This window comes from Felis catus, chromosome F2, assembly GCF_018350175.1.
Source record: "Felis catus isolate Fca126 chromosome F2, F.catus_Fca126_mat1.0, whole genome shotgun sequence".
Taxonomy (NCBI): Eukaryota; Metazoa; Chordata; class Mammalia; order Carnivora; family Felidae; genus Felis; species Felis catus.
The window spans coordinates 6,756,634-6,776,608 of NC_058385.1; the positions used below are offsets into that span (position 1 = coordinate 6,756,634).

Consider the following 19,975-nt stretch of genomic DNA (forward strand, 5'->3'; position numbering starts at 1 on the left):
AGAGAGAGAGAGCAGGGGAGGGGCAGAGAGAGAGAGGGAGAGAGAAAAAGAATCCCAAGCAGGCTCTGCGCTGTCAGCACAGAACTCGACAATGGGCTCGAACTCACAAACCATGGGATCATGACCTGAGCCGAAATTAAGAGTTGGATGCTTAACCTACTGAGCCACCCAGGGGCCCCTGTAACTTCCTGAATTAAAGAAGGAAAAATAAAGAGTAGTGCCATTTCACAGAGCTTTCTGTGATGATGGTTATCCGTGCTGTGGAGATATGGTGTGGTATGCGGCCACCAGCCACATATGGCTCCTGGGCACTTTTAATATGGCCAACATGATTGAGGAACCGAATTTTAAATTTTATAAAATGTGAATTAATTTAAATTTAAATAGCCCCATAATTGATTTCAATTATTTATTATTTTAACTAATTATTTATTATTTCATTAATAATACATAATAAATAAATAATCTTGGGGCACCTGGGTGGCTCAGTCAGTTAAGTGTCCGACTTTAGCTCCGGTCGTGATCTCGTGGTTCATGAGTTCAAGCCTCACGTCGGGCTCTGTGCTGACAGCTCAGAGCCTGGAGCCTGCTTCGGATTCTGTGTCTCCCTCTCCCTCTGCCCCTCCCCCATTCATGCTCTGTCTCCCTCTCCTTCAAAAATAAATAAACATTAAAAAAAAGAAAAAAAGAAAATGCATATCTAATAAGGAATAAGGTAAAATGTCACAAATACTTACTTTTTGATGGCTTAAGGGGATTAAGAGTCTCTTAACAAGAGAGCAACTGTTCTCGACTCTTCCAGGACTTTTTATAGGGTTGACAGTTTTCGGTCTTAATCTCTTTCCACGAGCAAGCTGATTTGGGCCTGAATCTTAGTGCCCATGAAGAAATCAGTCATTGTGTATGTCATTATGGGTAGTGCACCTTATTCATCACCCCTTTCTTACTTCAGCCAACAGTGGTCCCTTGGCGAATTTAACTCAGTGGGCCTCAACATTGTGTTTAAGTCCCTTACAGGGGAGCACTTCTCTTAGTTAAGACACACTGTCTGGGGCAGGTGTTTGGGGGGGGAAGGGGGAGGGGAGGAGAAGTGGCCTTCAGGAGAGGATCCCAGGGAGGGGGAGGGAGTCTTAGGGAGAAGGAGAGGGACAGGATTTAGACGGACAATAACTCGACTTTGAAAAGGACTCACAAAAATATATGTATACTTTCCCCTTTCTAGCACATAGACGCAGACATCTAACTGCATAGTCGGGCAGGTGGCAGAGAAAAGAAACTGACTTCTCACAGCTGACCTTGCTTTTCCTTTCAGCTTGTGTTCTATGTGCCCGTAGCACCTCTGAAAAAATAATCCCCCGAAAGCCATTGAATTCAAAACAGATAAAAACTTGAAAAGCTATCCCACCATTAGCATCTCCCGAATTACTTAAGGCCAGTAAAGAGTCTCTTCGTAGGGTGAATTTCGGTTCGAGCCCATCAGCAGCCTTCTCTATAGCCATCTCTCATTTCTCTCTGAAGCTAGAAAATACCGTGAGAAGAATCATCTCTCCTCTCTGACGTCTGACTCTTGTGAACTTTTCCTATCTTCACAGCTATTGTGCGCTTGATCTCATTTCCAGGGCTATCTGATTCCTCTGTTGGTTTCTCAGCTGGGGTGGAACAAAGGATGTGCCCTGAGCTGTTAGCACTGCATTTTCATACAATGTCTTCCTGGTCAGGTTTCACAACCTTTGGCTTGGCTTGCCTGGGAGAACATGGTAAATCTTACCGGTTGAACACTCAGCAGGTGCTCCTAACCAAGTTTTATGACAACACACTTTACTAAATACTAAATTCCCGATTTTTAAAATTTTAATACAGTATTATATAACAAATATTTAAATATAACATATATATAAATATATATGTTATATATAAATATATATGTTACATATATATAACATAAATATATAAATATAACAATATTTCGATGAAGTACAAGATTTGGACAGAACTTTAATTTCTAGGCCCGTCGTGTGTCCGCCTCACTTTACTAACTAAAAGTAAGCTAGCCACATTCAGTGAAGGACTTTAAGATATTACGCATTTGTAAAGAAACCAATCCCTTCAGTAGACATGAGCGTGATCAAGTAACATAAAAATAATAAGGCTGGCCTTTGGCAAAGAAATAAATTATTATCCCAAACCATGGGATATTTCTGATGAAGAGTAAGAAACCAAAGCTATGAATTTATACATAAAGATTACATTTAAAAACCAGGGCACCTGGGCGGCTCAGTTGGTTGGACGTCCGACTTCGGCTCAGGTCATGATCTCGCGGTTTGTGGGTTCGAGCCCCGCATTGGGCTGTGTGCTGACGGCTCGGAGCCTGGAGCCTGCTTCCGACTCTGTGTTTCCCTGCCCCTCCCCCACTTGTGCTCTGTCTCTCTTTATCAAAAAAAAATTTAAAGATTACATTTAAATGAATCTCAACTACATACACATTGCTTTACTTTCACTTTTCATGCGGGACAGGAGAGGAGGCACGAGAAATGGGTGCTGTCCATCCAAACAAACCTTGAGCTTAATTCATGGTCGTTTAAAAAATTAATTCTGAAAATCATAATTACACAAAAGTTTTATGAAAAGACAAGCACCCATATACCTCTATCCAGATTCGTCAGTTAAGATTTTGCCACATTTCCTTTCTGTCCCTTTCTCCAACACTGCTAAATACATTAGCATCCATCCGCGGGGACTAGGGCATTTCCTACAAATCCCAGCATCATTACTGTATGCGAGAAACATTAATTCAATAATACAATCTGGTATATGGTCCATACTTCAAATGCTCCACTTGTCTCCCAAATGTCTTTTAAAGTTGTTATTTTCCCAATTCCCATGTTACAGTTGGCTGTTACTTGCTCTTGAGTCACGTTGTGTGGGCAATTTACTCGGTGTGACAGGATCCCCCACACCATCAGCCAAGTTCTCCCTGATCACACAGCCGGAAAGCTCACAGCCAAATTGAGGTGTTTGAGTCACGCGGTCTAATCAGTTAAAACATACAGCGGGCCGCAAGGGGACTCAGACCACACGTGTGTCCTGTCTCTCTGTGGCTTTGTTTTCCTGGCCGACGCTGTAGTTCTGTGGGCCAGAGATGGGGTCTGAGCCAGTGGGCCCAGGAGTGGGAGATTTGGGGGACCCAAACACACACTTGCTCTGTGGGAGTCAAGCTAAGGCTGGCCAATTTGCCTGATGGATATCACCAATGTGTAGTTAATTTTAAGACTTCATGAATACGGAAAGCCCAATATACACCTTTTGGATATTTCATAGAGTATGAGTATCTAGTACCTTCTGGATTTTGTCATTCTTTTCTTTCTATGGTTGACACATTTAGGCTCATTTTATCCAGGTGGGCTACACCTGGAACATCTTATGAATTCTGCCCACGTCTCAAACCATTTGGTTCTATGCTTAATTTCTCTACCCACCTTATTTGCTTTCTCATCTGTATAACAGAGTCTCACATTCCCAAGTAATGTGACATACACACATGACAAGTATCTTTTAATTAGAATAGTTTACTCTCCCCTGATTTCTCATGACATTGGATTTTTTTGAAGAGTCTAGACTAGTTGTCCCGTAGAATATCCCATATTCTGGAATTTTTTTTTTTTGATGGCTTCTTCACGACTAAATTCAGGGTTAAACATTTCTGGCAAGAATTCTTTAGAGGTGTATCACACCAGGAGGCACCCAATGTCAAGTTCTCCTGCTGAAGCTAAGTTTGTTCCCTTAAAGTTGTCACTTCCAATCCCCCTATCATAAAGATGATCCATATGATGCCACTGGTAGCCTTTGTGAACAACCTGTGTCTCCATGACATTTACCCAGTGCCTCCATTAAGGATTAGTGTCTGGATCAGTGATTACGATGAGGGGTGCCAATGGGGATTTTCTAATTGCCATTACTTCTACGTTTATTAATAGAATTCTTCTGTACAGAAGAGCTCTCTCTCTCTTTCCCTTTGTTTTCTTTTGGAGTATCACTATGATTACTACAGTCCATGGATTTTTTGCTTAAATTCATTGTGTCATAATCCATCATGGCCACTATTTTCTGATGTTCTGATACTCCTTTAAGCTAGATCCTCTGCCTATTGAAATATCCTTTTCATCTGAGCCTTTCTTTGCCGTCTGACACTGCCTGATGTTCCAGGCTTAAGTACTTTCTCTGCGCAGACCTGGAATCAGCCATTTCTTCAAGGAGCCCTGGTTTCTTTTAGAGGGTAAGTGTATAGAGAAACAAAAATTTGGTTACTGGGTGTACTTACTGCTCAAGAGGCATCCTTGTTTCTAGGCTGTTTCAATGGACAGTGCTAGGAAATGTTATATATATGTGCACACACACGCATACACCCAAGCCATTTATTGGTTTTCTCCAATATCATGAGTTTTCTCTAATTAAATGTTGGTATCTCTCCTCTCCCACAGTAAAAACCTCCGTTCCCAACAACAGCGTGTATTTATTCATTTGCTCTGTCCTTCCATATGTAGAAAATACTGTCAGAATTGCCACACTAACTCTGTGGCCAACAACAAATCTACTAGGTTAAGTTCAGTATATTTTTTTGCAAATTTTTTGTCCGGAATATACATATTTCATTAAGAGTATATAATCAGGGGTACCTGGGTGGCTCAGTTGGTTGAGCATCTGACATTGACTCAGGTCATGATCTCACAGTTTGTGAGTTCGAGCCCTGCATCAGGCTTGCTGCTGTCAGTGCAGAACCCGCTTAGGATCTTCTGTTCCCCTCTCTCTCTGTCCCTCCCCTGCTCGTGCTCTCTCTCTGAAAAATAAATAAAACATTAAAAACAATTTTTTAAAACATTTTTTTGAGTTTATGTATTTATGACAGATAGAGACAGCATGAGTGGGGGAGGGGCAGAGAGAGTGGGAGACACAGAATCCGAAGCAGGCTCCAGGCTCTGAGCTGTCAGCCCAGAGCCCGCTGTGGGGCTTGAACCCATGAACTGTGAGATCATGACCTGAGCCAAAGTCTGATGCTTAACTGAGTCACCCAGGCTCCCTACCTACATTTTTTTTATACCATGCCTTTTTCATTTGAAATTATGTCCTAAAATTGCTTCATATTTGTTCATAGACATCTTCCACATTCCTTTTTAGGCTGTGTAATATTTCATCATGTGACTGCACTATAATTTTCATCCAGTCTTCTAAGGATGGTCATTTAGCTTTTTGTTGTTGTTGTTTACTTATCTATTTTGAGAGAAAGGGAGAGAGAGAAAGAGAGAGAGAGAGAGAGAGAGAGAGAGAGAATCCCAAGCAGGCTCTGCACTGTCAGCACACAACCTGACATGGGGCTTGAACCCATGAACCGTGAGATTATGACCTGAGCCGAAACCAAGAGTTGGATTCTTTTTTTTAAAAAATCACTTATTTATTTATTTATTTATTTATTTATTTATTTATTTATTTATTTTTAACGTTTATTTATTTATTTTTGACCGAGAGAGACAGAGCATGAACGGGGGAGGGGCAGAGAGAGGGAGACACAGAATCTAAAACAGGCTCCAGGTTCTGAGCTGTCAGCACAGAGCCTGACGCGGGGCTCAAACTCACGGACCGTGAGATCATGACCTGAGCCGAAGTCGGCCACCCAACCGACTGAGCCACCCAGGCGCCCCAAGAGTTGGATTCTTAAGTGCCTGAACCATCTAGGCACCCCGGTCATTTAATTTTTTATCTAATATTGTGCACTAAAAATAACATCATGATGGGTAGCCTCAGGCATTTTTTGGTTTATATTTGGGATGTTATCTTTCAGCGTGAATTTACAGCAGTGGAATTGCTAACTGAAGAATATATATATAGTTTTGGCAGATATGGCAAAATTCCCTTTCATAGAGTTTGTCCCATTTTGCTTTCCTGCCCTCAATTTAAAATAGCAGGCCTGTCTTCCCCTAGGCTCAGCAAGAGAGTTGTATGGTCAAATTTTTGAATTTTTAGCCTTCTGATAGGTTAGACATGGTGCCTCAGGGTACATTTTACTTATATATTAAGTTGAGCATCTTTTCCTATGTTGAACTACCATTTGCTGGGGCGCCTGTGGCTCAGTCGGTTAAGCGTCTGACTTCAGCTCAGGTCATGATCTTGCAGTTTGTGAGTTCAAGCCCCACATCGGGCTTTGTGCTGTCAGCTCAGAGCCTGGAACCTTCTTCGGATTCTGTGTCTCCCTCTCTTTCTGCCCCTCCCCTGCTCATGCTCTGTGTCTCTCTGCCTCAAAAATAAATAAAAACATTAAAAAAAATTAAAAAAAAAAAAAGAACTACCATTTGCTTTTTTTTTTTTTCTGTAAACTGCTATTTATGTCTTTGTTTCAATGAAATTCCTGTTAATCTTGTTAATTCCACCCCACCCCCCACCCCCAATACTTAAAGTGCTTTGTAAATCAGAGAAGTGAGCTCTTTATCTGTGACGGGACCTGCAAATACCCTGTCCCAGGTTGTCTTTTGTCCTTTGAGTTTCTTTTTGGAGTTTTGTGGTTGTCATTGTCATTACAGGAAGGTTGACAATTTTCTCATGAAATGAACTTTATGAATCCTTCCTGTTGTTGCTTTTGGATTTTGAGTCATGGTTTAAAGGTCATCCCTAGATCCAGGCTATAAAGGAATCTATGTAGCTTTCTTCTAGTATTTGTATTGTTTCATTTTCTACATTTTGATCTCTTATCCATTTGGTGATTTATGTTGGTGCATGGACTGAGAAGATTGAATTTCCAATTAAAATTCTAGTATATTGCCTTCTTAAGAAAGCTGATTTTATTTTTATTTTTAAATGTTTGTTCATGTACTTTGAGAGGGGGAGGGACAGTCAGGGAGGGAGAGAGAGAGAGTCCCAAGCAGGCTTGCCACTATCAGAGCGGAGCCCGATGCGGGGCTTGATCTCAGGACTGTGAGATCATGACCTGAGCCGAAATCAAGAGTCAGACACGTAGCCAACTGAGCCACCCAGGCGCCCTAAGAAAGTTGATTTTTAAAGTGAAATTCTCATTTGCCAAAGCACTCCAGTCTAGAATGAATAAAGAAAAACAAATCAACAAAATAAGGAAGACGAGCTAGCATCAGAATGGACAAGAGCAGTTGAAAAAGCATTTCACGAAAGAGAGAATCCAGTGGTCCCATACGAAAAGGCACTAATTGACTAAAACCACAATCACGAGATTGCCTTAAACACCCGTGGGAGTGGGGAGGTGGGACCCTGACAACACCAAGTTTAGGTGAGGGTTGTGAACACTATCTGAGGATGTGCCCTGGTGAGAACCACTTAGGAAGACACTTTGGCAGGAATTATTACACTTAAGGATGTACCTTCTTTATGCCCCAGCAATTCTATCATTAGATATGTAATCAAGAGAATTAAGGCACACTTGCCCAGTCGATGTGTATATTTTCATTGCAGCTTTACTTTTATTAGAACTTTAAGCTGGAATTCCTTCAATAGTAGAATGGATAAATGAATTGTGGCATATTCATAAAAGGGAATATGCAACAGTAATGGAAATGAATAGGGCCACATCCAACAACTTGAATGAGTCCTGCAAATATAATGTTGAGTGAACGAGATCAGGGACAAAAGAACATTGCTAGGCAATTTCTTTTCTGCAAAGTTTCAAAATAGTCACAACTAAACTATCATATTTAGGTTGAATCCTTGGCTGCTAAAACCATAAAGGAAAGCTGGTAAGTAATTACTACTAAGTCAAAATAGTGGCTATTTTTTTGGGGGGGAGAAGGAGGAGTTTGTGACTGGGAAGAGGAAGATAGATGAAGAGCTTCTGGGGTGGGGTGCGGTGTTTTGTTTCCTGACCCAGATGGCTGTCACAGAGTTTTTGTTTTGTAAAGTGGTTAAGTTGTACATTTATATTTTAGATACTTGTATTGTATTTTGCAATAAAAGAGATTTACAAATACTTCAAAAGCCCAGTAGACTGGGTTACAAAAAGGAAATGATGAGCAAAGGTTATAAATAGAAATGAGCAAAGGATATAAATAGAAAATTAATAGAAAAGGAAATCCAAATGGCCAAAAACATGTGAAAGCAGGCTCAAATTCGTGAGTAGCCAGGAAAATCAAAATCAAAATCAAAATCAAAATAACAATGAAATATCAATTTACATGAACTAAGTTGACAAGTTCAAGTGAAAAATAATAGTCATCACTGGTGGGGATGGAGAGAAAGAGGTCTGCCCATACATAAAGAGTGTAACAGCCTTTTTGGAAAACAATCTAGCAATGCCCATGAAAATAAACAATGTACGACTCATTCACTTCGTAAAGCTCATTAGTACATGAGAAACACGTATAAGATTTGTTATTGTAGCACTGCTTGTGGTTAAAAGATCGGTACGATAGGGGCACTGGGTGTCCAAGTTGGTTGCCTGCTCGGTGGGATTCTGTCTCTCCTTCTCTCTGCCCCTCCCCCCACTTGTGTGTGCTCTCTCTCCCTCAAAATAAATAAACAGACTTCAATTTTTTTTGTTGGGGCGCCTGGGTGGCTCAGTCGGTTAATCATCCGACTTCGACTCAGGTCATGAGTTTGAACCCCGTGTCGGGCTCTGTGCTGACCACTCAGAGCCTGGAGCCTGCTTCCGATTCTGTGTCTCCCTCTCTCCCTGCCCCTCCCCTGCTCATGCTCTTTCTCTCTCAAAAAAAAAAAAGTAAATAAATATTAAAAAAAATTTAAAATACAATCTACATGAAACACATGGTCAATATAGTTGAGAACACTTTGCCTCCATGAATTAAGAGCTTTAGTGTTAATTTTTCATTTTGTTTCATAATCTTTAGTAAATAAGTAAAGTTCTCATAAATCTTTAGTAAATAAGTAAACTTCTCATAAAGTTTTTTATTATGTCTTGGGAGAAGAAAAGATAACAGTGGATGCTTCCTTCTCATCCCTCCCCCAAAAGGTAATGACACATTCTAGAACAATATGGAAAAAGAGAAAGAATGACACACAGATGTCTATAATCCTGTTATTTTGTTTGGCTTCCTTACAGTCTTTTTCAAAAGCACATTTGAGAGCCTTGTAATCAGATATACATATATCATTTTGTCTTGCTTTTTATATAGTATTAAACCGAAGGAGTACGGTTCGATGAAGAAAAACGCATGAATAAAACATTTGCCGAGCAACTACTGTATAGAAAGAAGTCCTAACAATACCTAACAATACCTAACTTTCTAACAGTAGAACAAAGGAGACTCTACCAGTGAGTAGGGCTGTTAAATCGGTGCAGTTGACAAACGGGTATTTGTATCTAGCAGCTGCTATGGGCTAGGACCCCGTCTTGGTGCTGGGGATCTAGCAATGAACAACAAAGGTGTGCCCTTGGAGCCAACACTCAGTGAGGGAAACAGCCAAGAGACAACTACGTAGACGGGCAACGACAACTGTGTAGAGCACAAAAGGCAGCAATTAGAGAGTGCTAGGGTTGCTGTTGAGCCTACGTCTGAATGAAACAAGGAATGGAAGCTTATGAATGGAGGGCAGAAGGGCATTCCGGGCTGAGGGAACAGCAGATGCGGTATTCTTGGGTGAAAGTTTTTATTCGCTAGTAATGTAAGGTTTCTAAGGAGATGTTACATGGTGGCCTGATCTTTTCTTTGTTCAGGCAGGAAATTGGTGCTAGAATTGGGCTGAAATGGTGATATGGTATCTTGGATTCTTAATTTTATGGACTCAGTACAGTTGATGCTTGAACAACATGGGTTTGAACTGTGTGGGTTCACTGATAGCCAGATTTTTTGGATAAATACAGTGCTGTGTGTAAATGTATTTTTTCTTCGTTACGATTTTCTTGATCACATTTCCTTTTCTCTAGCTTACTTTGTTTATTGTAACAATACAGTATATAATACATAGAACATACAAAGTACGTGCTTAATCGACTGCTTATGTTGTTAGTGAAGCGTGTGGTCAACAGTAGGCTATTACTAGCAATGTTTTTTGGGAGTCAAAAGTTACACGTGGGTTTTTGGCTGCATGGGGGTCAGCACATTTTACCCCCATATTGTTCAAGAATCAACTTAGTAGATTTGAGATTTGAGATGTGTGTGTGTGTGTGTGTGTGTGTGTGTGTGTGTGTGTGTGTTTTGAGAAAGAGAGAGGAGACACAGAATCCAAAGCAGGCTCCGGGCTCTGAGCTGTCAGCATAGCCCACGCGGGGCTTGAACTCACTAACTGTGAAATCATGACCTGAGCCGAAGTCGGCACTGAATCTACTGAGCCACCCAGGTGCCCTGAGATGTGATTTTTAAAGGGATTTCAGGACAGCAGAATACTATTAAAAGTTATTCCGGTGGGGATAGGAGAGGGTGGATGAAGAGGACGGTACACTTTAGGAAGGCAGAGTTCTAAGAATACCTAAATTTGATTATGGTTAGAACAAAGAAGACCTTTAGCAGTGAATAAGGCTGTCAAATCTTAAAGTTCTCGGGGCGCCTGGGTGGCGCAGTCGGTTAAGCGTCCGACTTCAGCCAGGTCACGATCTCGCGGTCCGCGAGTTCGAGCCCCGCGTCGGGCTCTGGGCTGATGGCTCAGAGCCTGGAGCCTGTTTCCGATTCTGTGTCTCCCTCTCTCTGCCCCTCCCCCGTTCACGCTCTGTCTCTCTCTGTCCCAAAAATAAATAAACGTTGAAAAAATTTTTAAAAATTAAAAAAAAAAATCTTAAAGTTCTCAGAATTTTATCTGGAATGAATTCCCCTTACCTCAACGTTCTGTTCTAATTCCAACTGTATAAATAAGCTTTATGAACATATTTTCCTCCATCATTTACTATGAAAATTTTCCTCTGTTGTCTCCAAAACTGATTTCTGACTTGTCACTTATCATCACTGATATGTAAAAGCAAAAAGATTTTTTAGGTCTCCAAATTTTTTTTTTTTAATTTTTTTTTTCAACGTTTATTTATTTTTGGGACAGAGAGAGACAGAGCATGAACGGGGGAGGGGCAGAGAGAGAGGGAGACACAGAATCAGAAACAGGCTCCAGGCTCTGAACCATCAGCCCAGAGCCCGACGCGGGGCTCGAACTCACGGACCGCGAGATCGTGACCTGGCTGAAGTCGGACGCTTAACCGACTGCGCCACCCAGGCGCCCCCAGATTTTTTTTTTAATAAAATAATTAAAAAGGCAAAGCCAAAGTTAAAACTTTTAACTTTGAATCACACGTAGGGGGTGCCTAGGTGGCTCAGGCAGACGAGCCTGTGACTCTTGATTTCGGCATGATGAGTTCGAGCCCCACGGTGCGTGGAGAGATTACTTAAATAAATAACACTTAAAAAAAAATAAATGACTCACATGTAATCCATATATATTTTGGAACAGAGAATGGGGGAAGGATATCTGTGTCATGCCAATCCATGCAGATTTCTGGTGCCTGGTACACATCAGTTTGAGGTCTGGGCCGTCTTGGAGGCGTGTGGACTATGTACCTGTCACAGATTGATTGAGGAAGTAGCCAAGTCACAAGCCAAGGAACCGGAAGTAATAATACCGGCCATGGTTCTAAGTGCCCAGTATATATGAATTAATCTTCCATAGTACCCACCGATGCAATTCGGCTGGTCTCAGCTACGTTTGAGGGGAGCAGGTCCCCAGCCTGGAGTGGTGATGCGCACGTTTAGAGCACTCCAAATTTAAGCAATGCTTATTCTCTTGGCTCTAGTGATCAAATGATTTTTCAAAACCCTGTTTGTTTTCATTCTTTCAGAAGCCCGACTTGAAATGTACCGAGCCGATTAAGTGCCAGATGAGGAAAGAGTGGAAGGTTTCAAAAGTCAGCCTCGAGGCTCCTGTAAACGTCCCAGCTCTGGATTTTCCCCTCAACTTCTCCTCTCCCCCATTTGAAAAGCATCCCCAATACCAGGTAGGTGCTCCCAGTGAGGGTCCAATTGGGTGCAAATTTCTGGCTCCAAGTTAAGATATATACATACACACACACACACACACACACACACACACACACACACACACACACATATATATTTTCACATCCTCTATCACCTCTATCACCTGGCCTTGATAGGCCTCCATCTCCAAAGAGAAAGCACCTGATTTTCACACCGCAGGCTAGTGATGAGCCAGGATAAGAGGCCCTCTAAGCGTCAGATATGTGACAGACCGTTAGAACAAACATTTATGGAGGCCTTATTCTGTAGAAGGCAATTGCGAAGTCAGCTCCCAATAAAGGGTGGTAGACTTCTCAAATCCTGCTAATGAAGTTTCACAAGGAGGGTTAGGACTTGGTAATGGGGGATGGAAGGGGCAGGCTGGAGGACACTCAGTGTGCCTTGGTCCCAAATGAATTTAGAACGCCTAAGAAGGAGATGCTGGGTCTTCAGCCAAGATGCCTCTAACTGGGCTCAGCGTATTTGGCTACCAATTTAAGACTTGTGTTCAAAGCCTACAAGCTCACTTTGCTTAGCTCTTCTTTTTAAAGTTTGTTTATTTTGAGAGAGAGAGAGAGAGAAAGAGAGAGAATATCCCAAGCAGGCTCTGCACTGTCAGCGCAGAGCCTGAAGAGGGGCTCAAACTCACAAACCACAAGATCGTGGCCTGAGCCAAAATCAGGAGTCGGACACTTAACTGACCGAGCCACCCAGGCGCCTCTGGCTTTGCTCAGTTCTTCTGAAGAAGGCCCAATTCTCAGCCTGGTTTCCCTGCAGAAAGCATTTGACAACATGGTGAGAACTCAGACTTTTAAAAATCTTGTGGTTGCTCTGACCCCTGGCTTGAAACGAAGACTGTGTTCATCATTCTTAGGAGCTTTGGCACAGGGTACAGGAAGACAGCCCACAGGGGGCCTGATTTCCCTCACTGCCACTCCTAAATGCCCGGCAAATTGGTTACTCCTTAAAATGTTAGGAAATGGAAGCTATTAAAAAAACACCCACTTGGAGAAATGGTCCCAGGAAGTGTGACTCACTCCGTCTTGACCTGTTGCAATGGTCGTTCCCATGGAAACCTGTTACACCTGTTCCAGCTACATTGATTTTTCTGCCCTGTCCCAGTTCCTGCGCTGGGCACTTGGTGAGGCATGACCACCACCTGTGGCCACAGAGAGAAACCCAGGACAGAGAGCAACTACTCTCTGAGCACAGAGAGTAGGTGCTCAGGATCTTGGGACATGGTTGTTTACTTTAGGCGGGACTTTAGTTTGTCTTAGTGAGATGCTTCCTAGCCAGGTAGGGATTTGGATAATTGCAAAATCAGAACTGCTGTCACTTTGACCGAATGAGTGAGGGAGAGTTTTATTTTTCACAGCACTTGGAGTCCTCACCAAATGCCTCTTAGCCTCACTCACTGCTGTTTGTTTGTCATTTTGCTAATTAAGATCTGCTCCGTGTTTCCCAGGGCTGATAAACCTCCTAAGCTCAACCGTAAAGCAAAAATTGTATTCTGAAAACTGCGTAAATCCTGAAACTGCTCTTAACTACAAGTTTTTCGTGTTTACCACAAAGGTTGAGAGGCCTGCGTTAAGTGGACCAAAAACACAAGTTTTAGTCTGGCGAATAAGATCTGGGGAATCGCTGAGCGATAGAACTTTCCTTTTTCTATTATTTTGTCCAAGTAGGAAGAAAGTTTTTACAGACAGTAAATTTTTGAAATGTCCCGCTGACTTTTGAATAAATTATTCTCATGTTTGATTTTTCTCTTGGGAGAGTCTTCGGTCTTCTGGGAAGACAGTCAGGGAACCCCAGTACAATGCAGTAGGTATCTGTCGTCGTTGTTTTTTGTTTTTGTTTTTTTTGACATTTATTTATTTTTGAGATACAGAGTGTGAGCAGGGGAGGGACAGAGAGAGAGAGGGAGACACAGAATTGGAAGCAGGCTCCAGGCTCTGAGCCATCAGCCCAGAGCCCGACGCGGGGCTCGACCTCACGGACCGCGAGATCGTGACCTGAGCTGAAGTCGGACGCTCAACCGACTGAGCCACCCAGGAGCCCCTAGTTTGTATTTTTTTACATGCGAAATGTTTTCACGCCTCTTTCAGCGTCTCCTCGGGCAGGCTCATTAGAAAACACCCTCTCCTGGATTCTAGACCCTCTCCTGAGGCTTATGTCCCTGTATCTATGATGCCATCAGAGCCTGGACACTGGATCAGTGTTTTACAACACAGCTAACAAAGCCCTTTGCCTCTGGTGATTTATTTTGTTTTGTGCTTGACCAGTAACAGAGTTTGCAAAACAAAAGACGTGTTAGTTATTTCAGTAAACAAATAACATCCCCTATTATCGCCTGATTGTTAATTTTTGTTCTGGTGCTAACTAATACCCCTCAGAGACAGTTTGAATGTTCCTTCTCTCTGTTCACTTTATGTATTTACTTATTTACTTATTTATTTATTTAAATCATAGAGAGAGCACACACGAGTGGCAGGAGAGGGGCAGAGGGGCAGAGGGACAGAGAAACAGAGAGAGAGAGAGAGAGAGAGAGAGAGAGAGAGAGAGAGAGAATCTTAAGCAGGCTCCACACACAGCACGGAGGCTGACCTGGGCGCTCGATCCCCCAACCCTGGGATCATGACCTGAGCTGAAGTCAAAAGTTGGACATTCAACCGACTGAGCCACCCGGGTGCCCCTTTCTGTTGACTTTAAAGGAAAGGCAGAGCTGTTGAAATTAGCCTTGGGATAAACTCTGATGGGACTGACAACTTGCCCTCAAGTCTTCTCCTTTGTTTTCTTTTGGAAAATAGCGATGTTATTTCATCTTTTTTTTCTGGTTTCCTTTTCCTTTTCCTTTTTTCTTTTTTTGGTACTGTCCAGTCTTGTTTGACTTTTAAACTTTTTTTTCCTTTTTTTTGAACTATTTTAGATTTACAGAAAAATCGCGGTAATAGTACGCAGAGTTCCCACATACCCTGCATCCAGTTTTCCCTGTTATTGACATCTTCTGTAGGCAGAGCACATTTGCTACAATTAATGAACCAATATATTATTATTAACTAAAGTTCATACTTTCTACAGATTCCCTCACTTTTTCTCCCGTGTCCTTTTCAGTTCCCGGATCCCAGCCAGGACACCACAGTACGTTGGGTGATCATGTCTCCTCACCTCCTTCTTGACTATGACTTCTTGGCTCTCGCGTTCTCAGAACTTTCTTGTTTTTGATGACCTCCGTACTTTTGTGAGTACTAGTCGGGTATTTTCCTGAATACTCAGCTGGGTTTTTTTCTGATGTTTTTCTCATCATTACTTTAGCATGGGGTTATAGGTTTCCAGGAAGGCCACAGAGGGAAAGTGCTATTTCCATCACATTGTATCAAGAGTGTATGGTTATCAGCATGATATCGCTGTGGGTATTGACCTTGATCACCTGGCCCAGGGACTGTTTTTCAGGTTTTTCTACGGCAAGATTACTCCCCCGACCTTTCCACATTGTAGTCTTTGGAATTAAGTTACTGTGTGCAGTGAACACTTCAAGGGTGGAAAGTATATTACCATGCACTAGCTCCCTAAGAGGGCTGTATCTACATAAATTATTTAGAATTCTTCTGCAGAGGAAATTGGCCTCTTCTCCCTCATCCACTTATTTATTCGATCATTTAGTTGTACCAGTATGGACTCATGGATATTTATTTTCTATATCTTGAATTAAACTCTAAGTTATCATCATCATTATTATTATTTTTGTAGCTCAAATTGTTCCAGCTTTTGCTGTTAAGAGCTCTTTCATTGACTCCCTTGGCATACTCCAATCAATGTGGGTTTTTTTTGTTTTCGTTTTGATTATTTCCTTATTTCCTGGTACTATGACATGCTCCAGGCTTATCTTGTATATCCCCTGTCCCAATCCTAGAACCAGCCATTTCTCCAAGAAACTGTTGTTCCTTTTATTGGTGAATGGTATTCGAAACTGAGACCTGGGTGTGCTTGTTGCTACTGGGGTATCATCGCTTCTAGGCCTTTTAGCCAACAGGCAAGGAAATACATGTGTGTATACTAGCCTGTGTGTATACACATGTCTATACATAGTTCCATATGTGCCCATCTGTATCTGTAATTAAACTAAATATGAGTTCATGCTGATGCCTCCAACTGCATATATTCCCCCATGGATCCCTCTTACTTCTTAAACTCCCCATCCTGCAGTGGGAAACACGACTCCCATCATCTGCCGTCCATTTGCTAAGTTGTTCGGTTCCAGCATACAGGGATGGTGCTACCAGAATTGTTAACATTAACCCCATGGGAAACACCTTTTCAGTTAGAGTGCAGTGGCTCACACTGAGTTTTATTTGTCTTTAGTCTTGCAGACTTAACTCATTTCCAAGTTTACTTACCTTCCCCCCCAACTCCTTTAGGAAAGGTGTTTCACACGTTTATAATACACTTAGATTCTCTTGTCTTAGTCTGTGTTCCATTCTGGGACACACCGCCTCCTAAATGATTCTTTTCAAATTTGCGCATAGTGGGGCACCTGGGTGGCTCAGTCGATTAAACGTCCGACTTTGGCTAAGGTCACGGTCTCACGGTTTTGTGAGTTTGAGTCCCAAATCGGGCTCTCTGCTGTCAGCACAGAGCCTGCTTCAGAACCTCTGTCCTTCTCCCTCTCTGCCCTTCCCCTCCATGCTCTCTCTTTCTCTCAAACATGAAACATTAAAAGAATAAATTTGCATGTATTAAGGATCGCCTTATGCTGTAGGGTTCTGTGGGTTTCAACAAATGCATCGTGTTGTGTATACACAATGAATATAGAATCATACAGAATATGATTCTGCATGCATATAGAATAGTTTAACCACCGTAAAGCAAACCCCCTGTGCCTCACCTGTTCAAAACCTCACCCCACCCCAACCCTTGTAAGCACTCAGCTTTACCACTGTTATAGTATTGCCTTTTCCAGAATGTCATATAATTGGAAGTATACAGTAGGAGGCATTTTCAGACTTTTTTCACTTAGTAATCTGTGTTAAGTTTCATCCGTGTCTTTTTGTGACTTGAGAGCTCATTTCTTTTTCTCTCTGAATAATATTTCATTGTGTGGCTATACCACAGTTTGTTTACCAATTAGCCTATTGGGGTACACTTTTCAGATACTTCCAGTATTTGTCAGTTATGAATTAAGGTGTTATAAGCTTCCACACGTTTATTGCAGACATGTTTTCAAAGTCGTTGGATAAACACTTAGGAACGTGATTATAGAATCATGATTGTGGATCTTCTACTTTTAATTTTCCTTTGAGAAAATAACTAAATTACTTTACAAAGTAAGTTGAACGCCCTTTGGTTAGAATTTTTGAAGAGTTACATTGGATATCTTCTAAAATAAAAGTTTAACGATTATGTAAGCATATATGCATTGGTAAGTCCAATATTTATACCTTTACGTTTCTTTAGTGAGCAAAGAAACTCTTTTTGATCTAAAAATTCTAAAGAAAAGACTATGCGAGATGGAACCTAAAGGGACTGATTTCCCATTTACTGGACACTTTCGGTGGCAATGGATAGAGAGAAGTACACACAAGCTCTTTTCATCCAAGTTTATAATCTAGTAGGTATGTATATCACTTTTACTATAAGTTGAAAGAACCTCAAAATAATGATTTTAGATAAAGTTGATGGAGAAGATACACTCTTATTAGAAATTTGGGGGAGAGGGGAGCCTGGTGGCTTGGTCAGGTAAGCATCTGACTTCTGCTCAGGTCATGATCTCACGGTCTGTGGGCTTGAGCCCCGCGTCAGGCTCCGGGCTGATGGCTCAGAGCCTGGAGCCTGCTTTGGATTCTGTATTTCCCTCTCTCTGGCCCTCCCCTGCTCATGCTCTGTCTCTCTCTGTCTCAAAAATAAATAAACATTAAAAAAATTTAAAAAAAAAGAAATTTGGGGGAGACACTTTATTTAACCACGTATTACCTTTTCAAAACGCATGATTGACTTAAAAGATCGATTTTTGTATTCCACGTTCAATCCTTAAAATCACGGAATATTAAATTCAGCCAAGCCCATCTTCAGTGGGACAGTTTGGATGGCTCTGAGTTCCTGCTCTCCTGGCCCTTTATCATTGCTTGAATTTCTGGGTGAGGCCAAGTTAATCTTTTGCTGCTCCTGCAGAGAGCCCAGAGAACTCATCTATCTTTGTGCAAGCAGGTAATTCCTTAGTCCTCCCTGGGATTTGGGTTGGGTAAGAATGATTTATGCTAGTAGGTAATTTTATTCACATTTCTTCATTGTTTTACAAGGCTGAAGTTGAGTAATGATGTAACCTTTAACATCAGAGGGCCTATTTAACCCTACATTTGGTTTATTTAAGTTAATACCATCCGGTGGTTGCCTATTTTGATTTTCCCGACACTTTGAACTTTGCCCTCTCTTTATTCTTGATAACCTGGGGTCTGCCCTTACCATCCTGCTTGCTCTCTTGGGATTTGCAAATTACGGATCTGATTTGGTTTAGAAAAGACATTCCTGTGCGTTTTTAAACCTCCGCCCAAGCAGTTCCTGATATAATCATGGAACAGACTTGAAATCACCAGTTCGGTTACAGGATAAAGGAAGGATAAATCAGTGGGGGTTGTGTCTCCCTGTCATGAAATTTAGCTTTTGGCCCAGAGAGTTAGCCTGATGGTCTCCTTCGCTTTGTACTTGGTCGTTAATTCCTGGTTTGGGGTGCTGGCGTCTCGTCAGTCTGTTGGAGTGACCAGTCGCTCTGGCCCAGAGGATTACTAGAGTAATGCTGGGCTTCTAGGTACTCATGTGGGTGCTGTGAATAGTTGGACATGCTCCCAAAGCTTTCTTAGTGTTCCATAACCGCCTTCACATCTGATTCACTGGGGGCTGCCGTGCGGTGAGGCTTGAGCCGTCGATGTGAGGCAGGTATCAATCAGTTGTCAGAAGTCAAGTTGCCATGTCTGTCTGTCCAGAAGCCAATAGAATCTCAGGAAGTCAAACAAAATTAAAATTAAAAATTAAAAATTAAAATTAAAATTAAAATTTAATTTAAATTAAATTTAAATTTAAATTTAATTAAAATTAAAATTAAAATTAAAAATTAAAATTAAATCCTATCACATTCCCTTTGCCTAAACTCACTGTGGTCACACTTGTGCATCTCCTTATGGTTGTTTTTTTATGTGTACGTATAAGTCCATTATTATTATTAGCAAAATGATATACTGTACACACTTTTTTGTGACCTGTTTTGTCAGGTAACCGTTTCCATTTTAATAAAAATTTTCTTCTCATGTACTATGTAAGCCATGTTCATGTTCAGATTTCCCCCAAATATCTCTACTGCTGGTTTTGTAAAGAAATATCCAATCAGATGTCATGGATTGCATTGTGGTGGTTATAACCCATGTATAAGAAAAAATTTCTGTTTATCTCAGAATTTGTCTAGCAGATACCAAAACTGAATATTGTGTTTCATCAGAACTCATTTCTTTTTAAAAGTTTTTTCACTGTTTTATTGTGAGAGATATAGAGAGCAAGGGAAAAGCAGAGAGGGAGGGAGAGAGAGGGAGCAAGAAACACAGAGAGAGAGAGAGAGAGAGAGAGACAGAGAGAGAGAGAGACAGAGAGAGAGACCTAAGCAGGCTCCATGCTGTCAGCGCAAACCCCACACGGGGCTTGATCTCACAACCGTGAGATCATGACCCGAGTCGAAATCAGGAGTCCAATGCTTCACCGTGCTGGGCCACCCAGGAGCCTCTCATCAGAATCGATTCTAACTAACTGATAATGATAAAACACAGTAGATTTGACGGACCCTTGTAAATTAGACCCTCCCTAGTTCTAACTGAAAAATTTTCTTTTCTTTTCTTTTTTAAACATTTATTTATTTACTTTTGAGAGAGAAAGAAAGAGAGAGATCACAAGCAGAGGAGGGATACAGAGAGAGGGAGAGAGAGAATTCCAAGCAGGATCCATGCGGTCAGCAATGAGCCTGATGTGGGGCTCGAACT

At 41.6% G+C, this 19,975-nt stretch overlaps 1 long non-coding RNA gene across 1 annotated transcript; it reads left to right on the top strand.

Annotated features, from left to right (window-relative positions):
- The first annotated feature begins 11,786 nt into the window (after positions 1-11,786).
- On the top strand, positions 11,787-17,640 carry LOC123383038. Its single transcript, XR_006592257.1, has 3 exons — positions 11,787-11,938; positions 15,072-15,198; positions 17,412-17,640. It is a non-coding gene; the product is annotated as an uncharacterized LOC123383038 (long non-coding RNA).
- The last annotated feature ends 2,335 nt before the right edge of the window (positions 17,641-19,975 follow it).